Source organism: Salvelinus sp. IW2-2015, linkage group LG30 (genome assembly GCF_002910315.2).
Source record: "Salvelinus sp. IW2-2015 linkage group LG30, ASM291031v2, whole genome shotgun sequence".
NCBI classification, from domain to species: domain Eukaryota; kingdom Metazoa; phylum Chordata; class Actinopteri; order Salmoniformes; family Salmonidae; genus Salvelinus; species Salvelinus sp. IW2-2015.
This window is the reverse complement of record NC_036869.1, coordinates 13,474,420-13,495,747: the sequence shown is the minus strand read 5'-3', so window position 1 is coordinate 13,495,747 and position 21,328 is coordinate 13,474,420. Positions and strand designations below refer to the sequence as shown.

The 21,328-nt window shown below is 44.6% G+C and overlaps 1 pseudogene; it reads left to right on the top strand.

Annotated features, from left to right (window-relative positions):
* Positions 1–21,328, top strand: part of LOC111955321 (ras/Rap GTPase-activating protein SynGAP-like) — a 73,669-nt pseudogene that overhangs the window by 43,567 nt on the left and 8,774 nt on the right.

Here is a 21,328-nt window from a genome sequence, read left to right as displayed (position 1 = left end):
GATGGAGAGGGGGGCACAAAAACGTTGACGCAGAGGATAATTCTCATCTGCCCATACGCCAAGGAGTACTTTCATATAGTCTGCCCTCCAGTTGGTGGTTATTTTCCATGTTCACTTAATTTTGCTGGTGGCCTACTTTCGTATCTGCTTCTGAATGTAGACATATATGATGTGGACATATGGCTAGCATTTCTTCATTGTGTAGCTGACTGTACCTGTGATTTCTTCATTGTTTATCTTGACCGCACCCCTTCAAATCTTTGGCACGACTAGGGAATGGAGGCGAGGGCCAGGCCATAGGCGTGATGTGTGCGAAATAAGCACAGTAAAATGTGCAGATAGTACATAGAACAAACATGCCTCTCTGACATTTAGAATTAGTAGTCACATCAGCTCTATTCTTGACTGTTAAATCTGCAACATTCCACAACATTTGCCTGCTGAACATGACCCAGACAAAATATGCACCCAACTGATGAGCAAAACAAACAGGCACTACCATGCACTGGCTCACCTGTAGATATAGAATGGTAGGGAAAATCATGCTACAGTATTTTCAACTTCTCAGAACAAAAGTTTTGTTTGTGTTTGTATTTTTTTGTTTAGACTATTCTTGCACTTTTTCCCATGGTCAGAGTAGATATTAAGTTACAGTTTCAGACTGGACTTAAGGTTCTTGGGTTCCTTATCTCTCTCTCTCTCTGTGTCTCTCTCTCTCTCTGTGTCTCTCTCTCTCTCACAGAGCACACTCGCGCTCGCAGGAAGAGCATTGCCACTGCGAGACAGCCAAGCATGGAAACCCCTCCCACTGCCCCCCCACAACCCTTCAGACAACAAGTAAGTACTACATTACCTGTCATTTCCACTTAATCCAGGCCGAACAGTAAAGTTCTACACACCCATATTAGCTTCACTTCCTGCTCTCTAGCATTATTCTCCCTCATCTCCCTGTTCTCTTTTATACAGAGTAGAATCAATAATAGTAATATGTAGTAGACTAACTGTCAGTGGTGGAACAAGTACCCAATTGTCATACTTGAGTTAAAGTAAAGATACCTTAATGGAAAATGACTCAAGTAAAAGTCACCCAGTAAAATACTACTTGAGTAAAAGTATTTGGTTTTAAGTATTCTTAAGTATCAAAAGTAATTGTAATTGCTAAAATATACTTAAGTATCAAAAGTAAAAGTAGAAATCAAATCAAATTCCTTATATTAAGCAATCCAGACGGCAGCATTTTCTTGTTTTTAAACATTTTACTGAGAACCAGGGGCACACTCCAACACTCAGACATAATTCACAAACAAAGCATTTGTGTTCTGTGAGTCTGCCAGATCAGAGGCAGTAGGGATGACCAGGGATGGTCTCTTGACAATTTTCCAGTCCTGCTGAGCATTCAAAATGTAAGAAGTACTTTTGGGTGTCAGAGAAAATGTATGGAGTAAAAAGTACATATTTTTTTTACCAATGTAGTGAAGTAAAAGTAAAAGTAGTCAAAAATATAAGTAGTACATAAAGTACAGATACCTCAAACTACTTAAGTAGTACTTCAAAGTATTTTTACTTAAGTACTTTACACCTTTGCTAACAGTAATGGTACTAATTTACAGATTCCAAATTAAAAGTACACCAGTTCAACCGTAGAACAGTTCTCCAACCAATTGAGTTTACGAGTCTTTAATTAAATATGCTTACACCATCCATTTTAGTGACTGAATCGGCATAGCCCACTGAAACAACATTATTGAATGGACATTGTTGCTTTATCTGTAGCCCAATAGCCTCCTCCAGTGGCCATCAGTACCATAACCATCATCACCACCAACAACATGGACACGTGCTAGCACTGATTTTGCAGATAGCATATATTTTGAAGAAGGGTTTAATGACGCCATTATTTATGGAATGGACGTCCCCACCTGTGTAATAGTCTCGTCTGCTGTCCCTAATAGAGCTTCCTCAGTCGAAAGTTGAAGGGCTCCATCAAGAGGGCAAAGAGCCAGCCCAAACTGGATCGAACCAGCAGCTTCCGCCACATGATTCTACCCCGTTTCCGTAGTGCTGATCAGGAGAGGTAGCTAACACTTTCCCAAAAGTTTGCATGTGTGATGTACACTTGTGGTCCTTATTCTATACTCTGTAATGTTTTATTTTATACTCCTTTTCTTTTCTGTTTTTTTTGCCTGGTGTTTTCCAATATGTACCATTTTTTGTAACAGTGGTTACTTTTTGTGGCTAATTATATTTAGTAGTGCTTGTTTCAAAGCACTGTTACCCTAAACACCCCTTCTCTCTCTATCTCTCTTTAGGACCCGTCTAATGCAGAGCTTCAAGGAGTCCCACTCTCACGAGTCCCTGCTTTCCCCTAGCAGTGCAGCGGAGGCTCTGGACCTCACGCTGGATGAAGATGCTGTCATCAAACCTGTCCACTCCAGCATATTGGGCCAGGAATACTGCTTTGAGGTGTGTGCACTGCTGCCAGAAGAATATAGGATAGTATCTCTCCTAATATTACATCTGAAACAGTTATTACAGCTGTGTCTTCCCAGTTGATGGGTCAAGGTCATAACAATTGATCAACTGTCACACACTAACAAGCAACAAACAATATAATTGATGAATTCACTTCTATGGGTCTGTTTGACTGCAGGTGACCACCATTTCAGGGACGAAATGCTTTGCCTGCCGCTCGGCCGCTGAGAGAGACAAATGGATTGAGAATCTACAGAGAGCTATCAAGCCCAACAAGGTGAACAAATAGAGAGGACCCTGCTTGCAGTCCACACTCAAAATGCCTATTTGGCATAAAAATGGTAAGATCATCTCCATTCGTTTCAGCAGTCTTCACCTCTCTCGCTCTGTCTCCAATGCTGCCATTTTAGGACAACAGTCGAAGGGTGGACAATGTGCTTAAGCTGTGGATCATTGAGGCCAGGGACCTTCCGCCTAAGAAGCGGTACTATTGCGAGCTGTGTCTGGATGACATGCTGTACGCACGCACCACTAGCAAGCCGCGTACGGACACAGTCTTCTGGGGCGAGCACTTTGAGTTCAACAACTTGCCTGCCATTCGCAGCCTACGCCTGCACCTTTACAAGGAGACAGACAAAAAGAGACGCAAGGTGTGTGTGTTTCTCTCTACGGTGGTTGTATTTCTCTTTGTCTATCTTTGTGTTTGCAGAGTTACTCAAATATTATTTTCTATTCTATTCTCCATTCTGTTCTCTAACCTAGGAGAAGAGCACGTACCTCGGCCTGGTCACTATCCCCATATCGAGCATCACAGGCAGGCAGTTTGTGGAGCAGTGGTACCCGGTGATCCAGCCCAGTGCTTTGGCTAAGGGTGGCGGTGTAGGCGGTGGCAAGGTCATCAATGCCTCAATCCGCCTCAAGTCCCGCTACCAGACCATGAGTATCCTGCCCATGGAGCTGTACAAGGAGTTCGCTGAGTACATCACCAATAACTACCGTACGCTGTGTGCCGTGCTGGAGCCTCTGCTCAGTGTCAAAAGCAAAGAGGAGGTGGCGTTCGCGCTGGTGCACATTCTCCAGAGCACGGGCAAGGCCAAGGTAGGAAGGAAGGCACTAAAGCAGGGGTGGCCAAGCACTCCTGTTGGAGAGTAACATTTTTTACATTTACATTTTAGTCAGCTATGCCAATTGTCCGTCGCCCCACGGACCTCTTTCTGAGGTTATTGTAAATGAGGCCTGTAGCATCTTTCCTGGCCCCTGTGTCTGCTGTACAATGTGTTTGTGGTGTTTGTTTGAGGAGCATGTTCTTTTTTCAGGACTTCCTGTCAGACATGGCAATGTGCGAGGTGGATAGATTCATGGAACGAGAGCATCTGATCTTTCGAGAGAACACCCTTGCTACTAAAGCCATAGAGGAGTACCTCAAATTGATAGGGCACCGGTACCTCAAGGATGCCATAGGTAAAACTCTAGATATTTCATTGTATACAAATACCTGTGGAAAATTACCTGAAATGGTCAAATCCAGACATGGTTTCAAATATTATTTCAATCGATCAAATACTTTGAGTGTTTGCTTGACCTTGACTGGAGTGCCAGGTGAGTGGGGTTTGCACTTGTAAGACTTTTTTATTGAACAGGCAAGCTCAATCAAGCACAGCTAAAGTATTTGAAATGATGAGTGACAATGATGTTGAGCAGAAAACTATGATGAAGAAGAAGATACTGATGGGATTAATGAACCATTGTCTCATTGACAGGGGAGTTCATTCGAGCATTATACGAGTCCGAGGAGAATTGTGAAGTGGATCCCATGCGCACTCCACCGTCTGTCCTGCCGACCACCAAGCCAATCTCCGCATGTGCTGCGAGCTGGCACTCTGCAAGATTGTCAACTCTCATTGGTCAGAACTTCTTCCACATGAACTATGCCATTGTACAATTTGTCAGTAACATAGCATCCTTTCAAATGTGGTGGGGTGTTTGTCCCCCCCCCCCCCAAAAAACAACACATTTGCAATGGAAATAAAGTACTATTCTGTCCTTCTGTCCTACCCCCTTTCATTCTAGTGTGTTTCCGCGGGAGCTGAAGGATGTCTTTGCCTCTTGGAGGGTCAGGTGTGCCGAGCGGGGAAGGGAGGACATCGCAGACCGCCTCATCAGCTCCTCCCTCTTTCTACGCTTCCTGTGTCCCGCCATCATGTCGCCCTCTCTCTTCAACCTCACCCAGGAGTACCCGGAGAGCGGACACCCGCACTCTTACCCTCATCGCCAAGGTGGTGCAGAACCTGGCCAGCTTCTCCAGTCAGTCACTACCTTCCTCCCATGGAGCCTTCCCTTTATTTTATCATTATGTTTCTTTTAGCCTTCCCTCCCATGCAGCCTTCCCTTTATTTTATCATGTGTTTCTTTTAGCCTTCCTCCACTTCAGCCTTCCTTTATTTTATCATTGTGTTTCTTTTAGCCTTCCCTCCCATGCAGCCTTCCCTTTTAATTTTATCATTGTGTTTTCTTTTAGCCTTCCCTCACATGCAGCCTTCCCTTTATTTTATCATTGTGTTTCTTTTAGCCTTCCCTCCCATGCAGCCTTCCCTTTATTTTTATCATTGTGTTTCTTTTAGCCTTCCCTCACATGCAGCCTTCCCTTTATTTTATCATTGTGTTTTTTTAGCCTTCCTCAATGCAGCCTTCCCTTTATTTTATCATTTGTTTCTTTTAGCCTTCCCTCCATGCAGCCTTCCCTTTATTTTATCATGTGTTTCTTTTAGCCTTCCTCACATTCAGCCTCCCCTTTATTTTATCATTGTGTTTCTTTTAGCCTTCCCTCACATGCAGCCTTCCCCTTTATTTTATCATTGTGTTTCTTTTAGCCTTTCCTCACATGCAGCCTTCCCTTATTTTATCATTGTGTTTCTTTTAGCCTTCCCTCCATGCAGCTTCCTTTATGTTTATCATTTGTTTCTTTTAGCCTTCCCTCCACATGCAGCCTTCCCTTTATTTTATCATTGTGTTTCTTTTTAGCCCTTCCCCTCACATGCTCAGCTTCCCTTTATTTTATCATTGTGTTTCTTTTAGCCTTCCCCCATGCAGCCTTCCCTTTATTTTATCATTGTGTTTCTTTTAGCCTTCCCTCCACATGCAGCCTTCCCTTTATTTTATCATTGTGTTTCTTTTAGCCTTCCCTCCCATGCAGCCTCCCCTTATTTTATCATTGTGTTTCTTTTAGCCTTCCCTCCATGCAGCCTTCCCTTTATTTTTCATTATGTTTCTTTTAGCCTTCCCTCCCATGCAGCCTTCCCTTTACTTTTATCATTGTGTTTCTTTTAGCCTTCCCTCCCATGCAGCCTTCCCTTTATTTTATCATTGTTTCTTTTAGCCTTCCCTCACATCCAGCCGTTAACATTTACCAGTAACTTTATTTTTAGCCTTTCCTCCTATGTACAATTTACTCCCACGTAGCCTTTCCTTTCTTTTAGCATTCTCTTACATGTAGCCTTTCTTTTAACATAACCTTTCTTTTAGCCTTCCCTCACATTTAGCCACCCCTCACCTGTCCTGTACAAAATAATCTGCCTTTCCCCAATTTATTCAGTATGTCCACAACCAATCAAGCCTTGATAAGTCATTATCTTTGTCCTCGACCAGTTACTCTTCCAGGAACCAATACATTCACTATTTCCACAACATTACAATGGGGTTATACATGCTTATGCCTTGCTTAAATCTCACTATGCATTATAACTGCATCATAACACATTATATCAGTCAGCATGAAGTAAAGTATTACCTAATATCTTTTTCCTTTGATTGTCCACAAACAAGATGATTGTGCACAAAAGTGACAGAAACAGGTTTTAATCGCACAAATGTTCAGAGGGTGGAGAAGTCTGTCTGCACAGAAATTATTTGTTTTAGTGATGTTCTTGTCACATTGCAGACAAGGTTAAAGTATGAATAAATCAATTCTCCCCCCTCACCATCACCTGTTTTTTGTACTGTATCCTTCCATCTCCTCACCTGCTCTTTGCATTCTCACACTGTCTCTCTCCCCATCTCTCCATACCCCCTTATCTCTATTTCTCTGTACTCTWTACTATATACAGTGCCTTCGGAAAGTATTCAGACCCCTTGACTTTTTCCACATTTTGTTACGTTACAGCCATATTCTAAAATATATTTTAAAGAAGGAGCTAATCTACACACAATACCCCATAATTACAAAGCGAAAACTGTTTTTATTTTATTTTTTGCAAATGTATTGAAAGTAAAAAACAGAAATACCTTATTTACATAAGTATTCAGACCCTTTGCTATGAGACACAAAATTGAGGGCAGGTGCATGTTTCCATTGATCATCCTTGAGATGTTTCTACAACCTGTGGTAAATTAAATTGATTGGACATGATTTGGAAAGGCACACACCTGTCTATATAAGGCCCCACTGTTGACAGTGCATGTCAGAGCAAAAATCAAGCCATGAGGTCGAAGGAATTGTCCATAGAGCTCCGAGACAGCATTGTGTCGAGGCACAGATCTGGGGAAGGAACCAAAACATTTCTGCAGCATTGAAGGTCCCCAAGAACACAGTGGCCTACATCATTCTTAAATGGAAGAAGTTTGGAAACACAAAGACTCTTCCTATAGCTGGCCACCCGGCCAAACAGCAATTCGGGGAAGAGGGCCTTGTCAGGCAGGTGACCAAGAACCCGATGGTCACTCTGATAGAGCTCTTCAGTTACTCTGTGGAGATGGGAGAACCTTCCAGAAGTACAACCATCTCTGCAGCACTCCACCACTCAGGCCTTTATGGTAGTGTCACAAACGTTCGTAGAAACGAACCATGGCGCGGCGTGCGTAGAGTTCCACATATTTTAATAAATTGAACACGCACTTGAGGGAGAGTGCGAGGAGCAGGCACAGGACGTACCGGGCTGTGGAGATGTACTGGAGACCTGGTGCGTATAGCCGGCATCAATGGTACCGGAACTTTAACACACTTCACACGGCAAGTGCGAGGAGCAGGCACAGGACGTACTGGGTTGTGAAGGTGCATGGAGACCTGGTGTGTATAGCCGGCATCAATTGTTCCGGAACTTTAACACACTTCTCAGGACGAGTACGGGGAGCTGACTCAGGTGGCACCAAACTGACAGCACGTTCCTTTATTACAAATCCGTGCATCCTCCACCAACTCAACAACTCTCCCATTTCTCTCTCCTCCAAATTCTCCTTCTTCTCCCATACTGGCTCTCGTTCACTCCTCGACTCCGCCGACTGCTCCATGTGCCCCCCCAAAACTGTTCTTGTGGTTTCTGTGGCCTTCCTCCCCGACTGTCCCTCCTTCGCTGCTTCCGTCTGCTTCCATGGCAGGGTCTTGTCCCCTGCCATAACCTCCTCCRACGTCCATGATGTCCTCCACTCCCTTTTCTCCRGGGCCCAGGATCRCTGCTCCTCCTGGCCACGCTGCTGGGTCCTTTGGTGGTGGGATCTTCTGTCACGAACGTTCGTAGAAACGGACCATGGGGCAGCGTGCGTAGAGTTCCACATATTTTAATAAATTGAAACTCACCAAACAAAACAAACAAGCACAAACGAAACGTGACGTTCTGGGCTGTTCACAGGCAGCTACACAAACACAAGATCCCACAAAGCACAAAGGGGAGATGGCTGCCTAAATATGATCCCCAATCAGAGACAACGATAAACAGCTGCCTCTGATTGGGAAACATACCAGGCCAGCATAGATGATTAAACCCCTAGATAACCCACCCTAGTCATTGTCACGCCCCAACCACCATAGAGAATAAACAGCTCTCTATGGTCAGGGCGTGACAGGTAGAGTGGCTAGACGGAAGCCACTCCTCAGTAAAAGACACATGACAGCCCACATGCAGTTTGCCAAAAGCCACCTAAAGACTCTCAGACCATGAGAAACAAGATTCTCTGGTCTGATGAAACCAAGATTGAACCRTTTGGCCTGAATGCCAAGTGTCACGTCTGGTGAAGCGTCTGCTGTCACGTGAAGCATGGTGATGGCAGCATCATGCTGTGGGGATYTTTTTCAGAGGCAGGGACTAGTGGACTACTGAGAATCGAGGCAAAGATGAACGGAGCAAAGTACAGAGAGATCCTTGATGAAAACCTGCTCCAGAACACTCAGGACATCAGACTGGGCCTTCCAACAGGACAGCAACCCTAAGCATGCAGCCAAGACAACACAGGAGTGTTGAGGCTGTAATCGATGCCAAAGGTGCTCCAACAAAGTACTGTGTAAGTGTCTGAATACTTATGTAAATGTGATATTTCCAGGGAGGTTTTCTTCATAAATTAGCAAACATTTCTAAAAACCCATTTTTGCTTTGTCATTATGGGTTATTGTGTGTAGAGTGATGAAGAAGAAAAAAACGATTTAATCCATTTTAGAATAAGGCTGTAGCCTAACAAAATGTGGAAAAAATAAAGGGGTCTGAATACTTTCCGAAGGCACTGTATCTTGTCCCTTTCTCCCTCAGTCTTTCACTGTCTGTGGGAACTTCTTTCTCTCTGTCCCCCAGTGTCTCTCTTCTTTCCCCCTACTCTCTCTATATGCTCCCTCCACACTGCTGTCTTTTCTCCCCTCAGGTTTAGTGGCAAAGAGGATCACATGTGTTTCATGAATGAGTTTTTGGAGATGGAGTGGGGCTCCATGCAGCAATTCCTGTACGAGATCTCCAACATGGACACGGGGAGCAACGCCGGGGGCTTTGAGGGCTACATTGACCTGGGCAGGGAGCTGTCGGTGCTCCACAGCCTGCTGTGGGAAGTCATGGCCCAACTGAGCAAGGTAATGTGGAATGTAACCTCGTCCCCAGGCTATTGTGCACAGTGCATATAAGCCTGGGACATCAACGATTKAAAATTGGCCTTAGTGGGAGTGACAATAGAATTCTGTGAGATTGACCTTAATAAGTAAAGTATTTGTCATCATTTAATTTGAGTGAATCACACGACTGTGAAGCGTGGTTCAAAATGGAGGCAGGACCCGGGCAAGAACTTGCGGTGCGCACAAGACATGTAGGGTTAGGGGAAAGGTGTTGTGGTAGATGATTGATTGGTTGATTAAGCCGATGCCTACATTTTTCCCGTTCTTTCTGTATAATTGGATAACGAAGGCCAAGTTTAACACGCTGGTCCACCAMACTCTTCGTGCATTTGGGTGGAAGTGTCTGGGAACGAGATTATTTGGAATGTGACCGTCTAGGTTCGAACCCTGGTCTTTTGCACACCACACACATTCCAAGCCCGCTAATCTGAAGCCTGGTCATAGTTTTCAGGTCTCAGGCAAGGTTAGTCATCACTAGGGATGCAACGGTAGTGGGCCCACGGTTRGATATGTATCGCGGTTTGTTGGCCACGGTAACGGTACCGTTTAAMGTATCTTTATATTTAAGAAAAAAATAAAAAGACATCACCCTTTAAACAATTAACTCTTTATTTTGCCTATAGACAAATAAAACTTTCCATTCAGGCCTGGTTTCTGTCTCTACTGTATGAAATCAAGGGGAGAAAAACGTTAAAATGAAAAGTGCTTCTTAACTTTGACAACCTGTAGCTGTAGGTCCAACTATCAGTGGAGAGCTAGATAGGGTGTCTGTAGGTCCAACTATCAGTGGAGAGAGCTAGATTGGGTGTCTGTGTCAATTCGTTTTCAATTTCTCTCCGTGATGTTTCATAGAGTTTGGAAATTACTTTGCTGCTGAAATGTGTGCCGGAGGGGACATTGTAACGCGGTTCAATTATTTTCATCAGGTGACGAAATCCCGAGTCAGTAACCACCTAATAGGACTCAAGTCTTTGGCTATGAATACTCCCACTGCTTTTGTTATTTCTTTGTTTTTCTGAATTTGTCGCAAATTGTTGTTGGAAGGCAGCAGCGAGAGATTGTTGTGTTTTCGCTAACGAGTGGACTCTCCTTCCTCCAGCTCCACCTGCAAGGGATACGGCCGGGTGATGGCGACATAAATGACACYTTATGTTAGATGTGTTTCCACTCGAGTAGRCGACAGTGGCAAAGCAATGCTTGCAGACTGTACTTTGTTTATGGTCTTCTTACCCTCTTCATCGTATTGAACGCTGAATCCAAAAWGTTCACACACAGCYGATTTGAAAGACGTCGGTGGCTCTTGAAATTTGCTTCTCTGTCTCGCTAGCCCTCGCCATTATCACGTTGGAGCTGAGAGAATATTTGTTTTTAGTTTCCCCTCTCTTCATGAGGCCCCTTTAGGGAGGTTTCCTACTGAGATGTCATTGCAAATCGTCCTTTAGTTGTTTAAGGGGGAAGGGGTTGCGGTCGCTACATTTTGAGGCATTGCCGTGGAGCAAAGTTTGTCAGCCCTCAGGAGCCCCCTAACAGCCACAACCTGCYCGTCTGGTTCTGTGGATRTGAATGTACAACGTYRGTGTAGTCTGCWGTGCAATAAGTAAATTTAGGAAATTATAGGAAAATGACAGYCATACCGTAAATCCGCGGTTCACATGTGCGTATTGAACCGTAGGGGGCGTACCGAATGGTTCGATAACATACTGTGTACCYTTGCATCTCTAGTCATCACCCATGCCATTACATAAAGAAAATACTGTCGCTCCATCACTTTTTTTTAAACGCACATGAACCAAAGAGCAAAAGGAAAATTAGGACAAAGGAAGTTGATTAAAAAACACTTATTTATTTTTTAAAACAACATGTTTTGGCATATACTGTACCCTTCCTTGGGATATTGCATCCTAAATGCATTGGTTTTGATAATAACAAAACYTTTTTTAGGACAAATTCCATTGTCCTCCAAGAGTTGCTGAATATTTTCCCTTCTCCAGCTGATCAAGGTAACAGCAATGCTACACCTGCCTCCCAAAAATATCACGGCTTGAGCCACGACTGATTACACTCCTGCTGTTGTCAATGCTGCCCACTACACTGGTAGCATGAGGAGGAGCATGGCAGCAGCAAGGCATAAGGCATGCCTTTTAACATAAAAAAAAACATGTTTTAGCTATTTTCTGCTATTTTGCGTCTTTGCGGTATAAAAACAAATATCAAGTGGCTGTAATACAGATACAAAACGTTTTTCTTCTGCTGATATACCTCCTGCTACWGGTTTCCCTCCGCCACCCCTTTACGCCTCTTCTCTCACCACCTCTTGGCTGAAATCCATTTGTATTTTCACTCTCTCCACTACTGCTGTTCACTTGGCTGAATTCCATTTATATTTTGGCTCCCTCCTCTCTGTTGGTAGAATCCATTTTAGAGAGAGAATGCAAATGATGTGGAGCACTGGTAAATATAATTTAAGTGAAATGGAAAGGGGTGTGAACGAGAGGAAGGGGAAATCACTTTTAATTGTCTGAGAACACAAAACAGGTGATAGCAATATAGTTGACATCTGCTTTTGCCTGCTCAGTTCCTTCACCTCAGTGTAGATGAATGAGAGGAAAAGAAGCTGCTCTAGACTATTGAGATGTAGCCAYAGTCTCTCCATGACTCCTGTATCCCAATTCTCTGTTCTTTCTCCAGAGATGTGCATTTATGCATTCCTCCCCACTCATTTATAAGCATTGAAATTGGTGGAGGCATGGGCTAGATCAGGGTTCTGGAGGGCTGGTAGTTAATTGCACCTAACCTGGTGTACCAAGTCTGAATCAGTCCCCAATTAGAAGGAAAGGATGAAAACCAGATGTTTTGGCCCTCCAAGACCGGAAATGAACAGCCCTGCGCGAGATAGAGGTTCCACCACATTTCTTATAACAGTATTTTCCTTTTAAATCCACAAATGGAAGTGAATGAGTGCACACTTCGTGAGAAAGGACACAATTGGGGATAAACTGTCCAATATTTTCTTTGTACTTTGTCTCCCAGGATGCTATTCTGAAGCTTGGCCCCTTGCCACGTCTGCTGAATGACATCAGTGTAGCCTTGAGGAACCCCCAGCTCCACCGGCAGGCCAGCCACCAGCCAGACAGACAGCAGGACAGGCTCATCACACGGCCCTCCTTCAATCGCATGGTATCATCTGATTTCCAGAGCCTCATGATGCGGGATCTCAACAGGTAACTGCTCCGAGCTTAAAGGCACAATCTGTGTAAGATTTCTTGAGGTTCAATGGCCATTTCAATTGATACGCATTGATTATTACAGAATGTAAATTATGAATGCTTCATTCATTTAGTACTGTTTCACACTTATCATAATCCAACAGCTATGATTGTATAATTTCATTGTTGTCATTTGAGTCTTTGTAAACAAACAATGTTGACGCAAAGAGGAGTGAGGTGTGAGTCTAAAATATACACTATAGCTTTCAAATACAGGCCCTGACAATGGTAATAATGATAGATAATGGTGATTATCCTCCCCCAGCTCAATAGACATCTCCCGTCTCCCCTCCCCAACCTCGGGATTATCTGGGGGTGGGGTCCTCTCGTCTCACGTCAGCATGGGAAGCTTTGCGGAACGAGACCCCCGCGGTTCKAAGGACGTTTTCTACGTGACCCGTCCCCCCTTGGCTCGGTCCAGCCCTGCGTACTGCACCAGCAGTTCTGACATCACTGAGCCAGACCCAAAGGTAAACTCAGATGCATTGATTTATTGCCACTAGCAGCCATCAATGAATTGACTACCAACAACGTTGAGTTGGACACATACAGTATATTACAACTCCTAATATACCTCACAATTTAGTTATGAATTATCCRAATCACTAAATAGTGAACATTTTTGGGTCATAAGGGATAATAGGTTATTCCAGTTGACAGGTTATGTTCTCTCTCTTAGGTCCTCAGTGTGAACAAAAGCGTGTCCATGATGGACCTGCAGGACTCACGCATGAACAGCATCTCCAACCTCCATTCGGTGGGTGATATGCTCAACTCCTCCCAGGCCTCCATAGCAGGCCTGGGTCACAGTTTCGGGAACCTGGGAGGCCCGCTTCGCATGGGAGGCCACATGTCCGCCGGTGGCTCGGGGGGCTCTGGTTTGAGGCTGAGCCAGATGGGGGGACCCCTCCACCAAATGGGGGGTCCCACCGACTCTCTCTCCCAGCAGCAGCAGCATGCGGCGGCCGCCATGCACTTCCCCCTCTCCTTCCAGAACCCCCTCTTCCATCTGGCTGCCGACGGCCCTCGGGGTCAGTCTCACAGTCGTCCTCAAGCCCAGCCGCCTCCCCCTCCGCTCCTGCTGGCCCCAGAGCTTGACAATGCCCACCACCAACAGGGCTACGTGCGGGCATTCGGCCACGGCGGCTTCTCGCGCAGCGAGGATCTGTCGGCCCTGCGGCCACAGAGCAGTCTGGTGCAGCCCAGTATTGTCCACTCGCACAGCTACAGTGACGACTACACGCGGCAGAACCAGAACGCTGAATACGCCCGGCGCCAGCTTTCYCTGCAAGTGCAGGTCTGTATTCCAGGAAAATATCWGTKATTTAATTTAAATATACCTTCATTRGTTRRGGTAGCAGAATTTRAGATGACACTGTCAGTGCACGATAACAAGAATAKATCTGTTCATACTAAACATACGCCACACAATGCATGTAACARCTTATGCAGACATTACATTTGGCAAACGGTCTGTTGCATTGATAAACCCCATCATGGATTTACAATGATATTTCATAGAATTTCTACATAAATGTAAAGAATGAATTCACCCAGCAGTCACTTTTTTAGAGACATTGATAGTGAAATGTATCTGCCTATTGTTTGTAGTGATGCACCGATATGACATTTTTTGTCCAATACCGGTATCCGATATTTTCCTTGCCATAAAAACCCTGATACCGATACCCGATATTTAAAATTTTAGCGGCCTTTTAAGCATTCTAGTACAGGTAAATAGTTAACACACACATGGAAGCAGCGGTCTAAGGCACGGCATCTCAGTGCAAGAAGCGTCACTACAGTCCCTGGTTCGAATCCAGGCTGCATCACATCCGGCCGTGATTGGGAGTCCCATAGGGCGGCGCACAATTGGCCCAGCGTCGTCCAGGCCATCGTTGTAAATAAGAATTTGTTCTTAACTGGCTTGCCTAGTTAAATAAAGGTTAAATTAAAGATGTAATTACTGAAACAGATTGTGATTTTGCTGTTTTTGGGGAAGWKCATTGTTTGCATCCATGAGCTAGCTAGCTTTTTTTATGACCAGCACTGTAGGTGCGCGAGACAACTTTACCAGCATCATAGCATACGTATCGATGAATCGTTGTGACATATGAAATACAAGTGATAGTGTAATCAATGTGTAATAATTACGTWAAAAATGTATGAACYTGCAGTCATATTCAGGTCCTGATTGGTCAACAAGCTCATCTGACACGTCAAATAGTGTTATTTGACATGCAAAGACCCAAACGGTGTTCCATAGAAATCCTGGTTGAGAATGAAACGACTAAACAAATGAACAATGAAACAACACAGCAAGTAAGTGAAAGAAATAGGTTTTAATTATGTTTTACTGGTAATGGGGACACATGTAAATGCCAACAAAATAACCTTTTGGTCAGTGTGGTGTGTGTGTAACCTTTATTTAACTAGGCATGTCAGTTAAGAACAAATTCTTATTTACAATGACGGCCTACCAAAAGGCAAAAGACCTCCTGCAGGGACGGGGGCTGGGTTTAAAAATTTAAAATAAATAACATATAAATATAGGACAAAACACACATCACGACAAGAGAGACAACACAACACTACATAAAGAGAGACCTAAGACAACAACATAGCAAGGCAGCAAGAAGGTAGAGACAACAATGCATCACGCAAAGCAGCCACAACTGTCAGTAAGAGTGACCATGATTGAGTCTTTGAAGAGATAGAGATAAAACTGTCCAGTTTGAGTGTTTGTTGCAGCTCGTTCCAGTCGCTAGCTGCAGCTAACTGAAAAGACGAGCGACCCAGGGATGTGTGTGCTTTGGGGACCTTTAACAGAATGTGACTGGCAGAACGGGTGTTGTATGTGGAGGATGAGGGCTGCAGTAGATATCTCAGATAGGGGGGAGTGAGGCCTAAGAGGGTTTTATAAATAAGCATCAACCAGTGGAATTGCGATGGGTATACAGAGATGACCAGTTTACAGAGGAGTATAGAGTGCAGTGATGTGTCCTATAAGGAGCATTGGTGGCAAATCTGATGGCCGAATGGTAAAGAACATCTAGCRGCTRGAGAGCACCCTTACCTGCTGATCTATACATTATGTCTCCGTAATCTAGCATGGGTAGGACGGTCATCTGAATCAGGGTTAGTTTGGCAGCTMGGGTGAAAGAGGAGCGATTACGATAGAGGAAACCAAGTCTAGATTTAACTTTAGCCTGCAGCTTTGATATGTGCTGAGAGAAGGACAGTCTACTGTCTAGCCATACTCCCAAGTACTTGTATAAGGTGACTACCTCAAGCTCTAAACCCTCAGAGGTAGTATTCACACCTGTGGGGAGAGGGGCATTCTTCTTAACAAACCACATTATCTTTGTTTTGGKGGTGTTCAGAACAAGGTTAAGGGTAGAGAAAGCTTGTTGGGCACTAAGAAAGCTTTGTTATGGAGCATTTAACACAACATCCGGGGAGGGGCCAGCTGAGTATAAGACTGTATAATCTGCATATAAATGGATGAGAGAGCTTCCTACTGCCTGAGCTATGTTGTTGATGTAAAAAGAGTGTGGGGCCTAGGATTGAGCCTTGGGGCACTCCCTTGGTGACAGGCAGTGGCTGAGACAGCAGATTTTCTGACTTTATACACTGCACTATTTGAGAGAGGTAGTTAGCAAACCAGGCCAAAGACCCCCTCAGAGACACCAATACTCCMTAGCCGGCCCACAAGAATGGAATGGTCTACCGTATCAAAAGCTTTGGCCAAGTCAGTAAAAATAGCAGCACAACATTGCTTAGAATCAAGGGCAATGGTGACATCATTGAGGAAACCTTTAATGTTTCAAGTGACACATCCATAACCTGAGTASTTTTCCAGAACTTCTTGGGGTTAGACCCACAGAGAGAGAACTGCTCCTTAAAGTAACTAACTTTGGCCTTCCGGATAGCCTGGGTGCACTTATTTCTCATTTGCCTGAACGAGAGCCAGTCAGCCTGAGTATGCATGTGTCGAACATTTTGCCAAATGCAATTCTTGAGGTGGAGTAACTCTGCAAGATCCCGGTCGAACCAGGGGCCGAACCTATTTTTAATTCTCATTTTCTTTATGGGGGTGTGTTTGTTAACAATACCACAGAAAATATCAAAAAAGAAGGTCCAAGTGTCTTCGACAGAGGGGATCAAGCTGATTCTATACCATTTTACAGAGGCCAGGTCATGAAGTAAGGCTTGCTCATTAACGTTTTTTAGCAATCGTCTATGACAAAGCCAGACAGGTCGTTTCACTGAGCAGCCATTACGAACACAGGCTGTAAAACAGTCATCACTAAGGTCATTACAGAAAACACCAGACTGATACCTATCAGGATTATTTGTGAGGATAACATCAAGAAGGGTAGCCTTTCCTGGGTGTTTGGGGTCATACCTTGTGGGATTGATAATTATCTGAGGAAGATTTAGGGATGACATACTGTAGCTAGGTGTCATCGTCTAAAATAACCCTAATTTATAAGGCAGTTATTATTTGATTACTGGTGGTCAGACCCATCTATGTGAAGCTAGCCACAATAAGAATTAACCACAATAGTGGACTTTGCAGTTAGCCTTCAAAATAAAAGTATGGAATAATTGTACTATTTGTATTAATTTGCATCACTGTCAATGACATTTTATTTTGAAGGCAAACCGCAAAATCCACTATTGTGCCTAATCCTTATTGTGGCTAGCTTCACAACACATAACCCGGTCCATTTGAGCCTCACTAGCCAGATGAAGCTAGCTGGCTGCTTATAACGTTGGCTTTGGGCAACAGGGTTAAGTAGCTGGCTAGCTATTTATTTTCATGAACTGAAGTTCAATTTCAATTTCAATAGGCGAACAACAAGTGGCAACCTAGCTAATACATACTCACAAGGATTCCCAAATCATTGTTGAGAATAATGAAAATGACTGCAGTTTCTACTGGTCATTGTTTTCAGGCTGGTTGTATTGGTGTTAGCTAGATACCAAGCTAAAGCTAGCTATCCCAGAAGTTGRGGTCGAACAAATTATGCTTTATTACCAACACGGTTTTGTAAACACATCATTCGTGGCCGGTGTTTGCTTGTTTGAAGACTTTTTTGTACAGTTTTGARAGTGCTACATTTGACACGCAAAGACCCAAGCAGCGTTCCATAGTATGTATGTCGTGAAGCTAATAGCAATGAAGCTATTACTGTGTAAAAATAGCGCACTTGGTCGTGTGTACCAGTGCTCGACCATTCGGCGAAAGCCAACATCACCCACGACAGAGAATGGTTGATTGTCAAGGGCAATGAATTCCATTATCTTGCCGTTAATGGATTTTAACTTTGAGTTGTCTTGCTGAAATGTTCTTACTCTTTCAAATGAGTGCTCGATCCACACAGCAGACATTGTAGGCTAGGTTAGGAATGCTGTGTTGCACGTGTAGCGCAAAATTTTACGTGGCGTCATTACGTCATGTACCTACGATATATAGGTATGCACGGTAGCTTTGACATCGGTTTTTAAAATCGGTGATAAACTAGACATCGGGCGATACCGATGTTGGCATTTTTAGCTAATATCTGCCCGATTCCGTTATGTTCACCGATTTATTGTGCATCCCTAATTGTTTGTATGAGAAGATGCTTGAAAAACAAGTTAGACAGGCATGAACGAAAGAGGGATTGTCCAATTAAATWGACTTCACAACCATTCCTCATCTCCTTCCTCGTTTCTCCTCTTACACTCTCTCCCTCACTCTCCCTCTCCTATAGTATTTGATCTCAAATACTGTATCTTTTTTTTCTAAATATTTCCTGCCCTCCCTCCCTCTGTTTCCCTCTCTTCCTTTTCCCGCCCACCCTCTCTCTTTTAGGAGAATCTCCAGCAGCAAATTCTTATGGGCATGACCCCTCAGACGGCGACAGGCATGGGCACTCCCACCTCCTTGGCCACTCCCCCTTCTACCGTGCACCCTGTCCGTCATGGCTCCGTAGCACCGCCTCCCCCGCAGCGCCTCAAATCCCAGCTGTCCATCAGCCCCGGGGCCACCTCCACCCCTCCCAAGACCCGCCCCCAGAGCAGGAACCTCCTTCTCCAGTCGCCCGAGTCCAGCTTTGGCGGCAGGCAGCCCTCGCCACAGCAACAACAGCAGCAGCAGTTGTCCGTCAAACAGTCTGACAGCCCAGCCCCTGGTCTCCCACGCCAGTCGAGCTCTGCAAGGGACGGCCAGGGGGCGCCACAAGGGGGCAACGGAGAGAKCACAGACACCCCGACTAAGAGCTCCAAGCAGCCTCAGACCACAGACACCCCGACTAAGAGCACCAAGCAACCTCAGCAGCAGTCCCAGCAGCAGCAGCAACAGCAGCCTCCACAGCAGCACCTGCTCAAGCCCACAGTCAATAAACAGGTATATTGCTGGATCACCATGGGTTCTGTGTTGGGACACCTAGGATTTGAGACCGTGTTAGTCCACAGAGCTAAAGCCTTGGCATTAGCTCTGGGAGCTAAAATTAGTCTAGAGGTCTCAGCCAAGGTTACACGTCACAAACCACCTTGGCTACATTTATTAATCACACTTCTGTGATTCTCAGAATCTCAGCAGATTTAGGAGGGAGGGGTCACTGAGGAAGCTTAGCCTTTGTCACATCTTCAGTGTCATGAACATGTTATTTGTGTTCGATTTTAATCAAATCTATATTTGGTCCCAGTTCTCTACACGTTGCACATGATGTAAAATTATGTTATGTAATGTAAATGTAACATCAAATACAATCGGATTATGTAATGAAGGCTATTGTTTGAACGTTATTGTATATTGTCAAAATCTAAGGACTTGTCCAAAGGCAAGTCCAAAGAGATACATCTTGAAGATAGATAGCCACCTAAAAAGCACAGAAAAGTGTTGCTGTTTTATCTAGTAATTTAATCCATCCGCCGTCAACTCTTAACAGGTTAGAACACATCACAAGCTTTCCTAAATACTTTCTGAGATAGGAGAACCTTTTAGTCTTAATAATTTTGATAGCATGATCATGCGATTACTGAGCCTCTTCCTGTATCATCTTGCCTCTTTGCTTTCAGGCTTCTCAGTCCCCCTCCACCCTGACACCCAACGAGCGCACTGTGGCCTGGGTGTCCAACATGCCACACCTCTCTGCCGACATCGAAATATTGCGTAGCTCATCGAACCTTGAGGACCTCAAGCTGAAGGAGTACTCCAAGAGCATGGACGAGTCTCGCATGGATAGGGTGAGCCCATTCTGGGGGGGATGAGAGCCTCTCTGGTAAATAAAATAAGGTTCCTAGATTATAAGGGAATGTCTTTATCTGATTTTCATTTGGTTCTAGGGTAACATTTGACCCCCAGCATGATGTTCCAAAAAMTTTATGACAAGGTCAAAGGAAAACTTTCACTCTATGTCATAATTTAATGTTCCAGGATTGGGACCTGAAAATATTGCTAGACTGTTCCTTGAATTAAATGTTCCTTGAAGAAAGGAATGCAGGTAGCCTAGCAGTTAAGAGTGTTGGGCCAGTAACCGAAAGGTCGCTGGTTTGAATGTGCAAGGTGGAAAGAGCTGCTGTTCTGCCCTTGAGCAAGGCAGTTAACCCCTACCAACTGCGGGGGGCTGTCTTAATTGACGCTATTGGRGCAGTTGTTGGGTGTTAACTGCCTTGCTCTCTGATTCAGAGGTGTTGGGTTAAATGTGGAAGACACATTTCAGTTGAATGCATTCAGTTGTGCAACTGACTAGGCATCCCCTTTAATTCATGTAATTCCTCACCTAACAGATGGTTCATACTTTTAACACTGTGTAAAAGTGGGGACTACGGTGCTACAGTTGGGGAATAAAGTGTATTGTAGGAGCTCTGAAACATTGGGGTCAGTCCTAATACTGTACCCGGCTCCACGAGCGGGCTAAAGGGGGCTTAGCCCCCTCAGTTCAAACGTGTGCCCCCTCAGCATTAGTTTTATGTCCCAAATGATTGAGTGACAGGTTGGCTAAAAAAATAATTGTTTTCTATGCTGCGCTGTCAGCACAATGGACAGAGTGCATCACGGTGTGTGTAGGGGGGCTATGGAAAGCAACTGGGGCGCTTCTCATCTCTGTGGTAGGCTAAGTGAATAACATAATATGCCTCTGCCTGTAATGTTTTATTTTGATTTATAAGTGCGGGGTCAAGTTTACCAGTTAGGCCATGGTGAGGATGCCGTGTTGGAGGRCAAACTGTCTCCTTCTTGCTCTTCTGCTGTTCCTATGGAGGGCGCTCTGCACGAGTGTCTGCCCTATGTTGGGGTGTGTGAGGTTTTCATCCCGACACTGACTGACACTGAATTGATTATGACCGAACTTTCTCAGGAGCCTGGAGAGGAGAGGGTGTYCTCTGACCCTTTCCCCGGGCTTGGAGAGAAAATGACTGCACCACAAAATGTTCCTCGGTGTGTCACTGAAGTTATTTCACTGCTGGAGTGTCTGGAGATAACCCCAGTGTCCACTGTGCATCGTTCGGGAGAGAATGCTCCCTTACCTACTTCAACAAAGGCCAATGCGGGGAAGTTTGTGCCCCCGCATCGCCAAAAGGTTAGAGGACAGTATTTAGGGCCTGGGCAAAGTGTTCATCTGCCTCCGAGCAACTGCTATGATGTTCCTTTATTTGCTCCGCCAATCTACATTCACCAAATGGACATACCATGTTGGTAAATATGGAAAAGAAAAGTGACCACTGCTGCATCCTG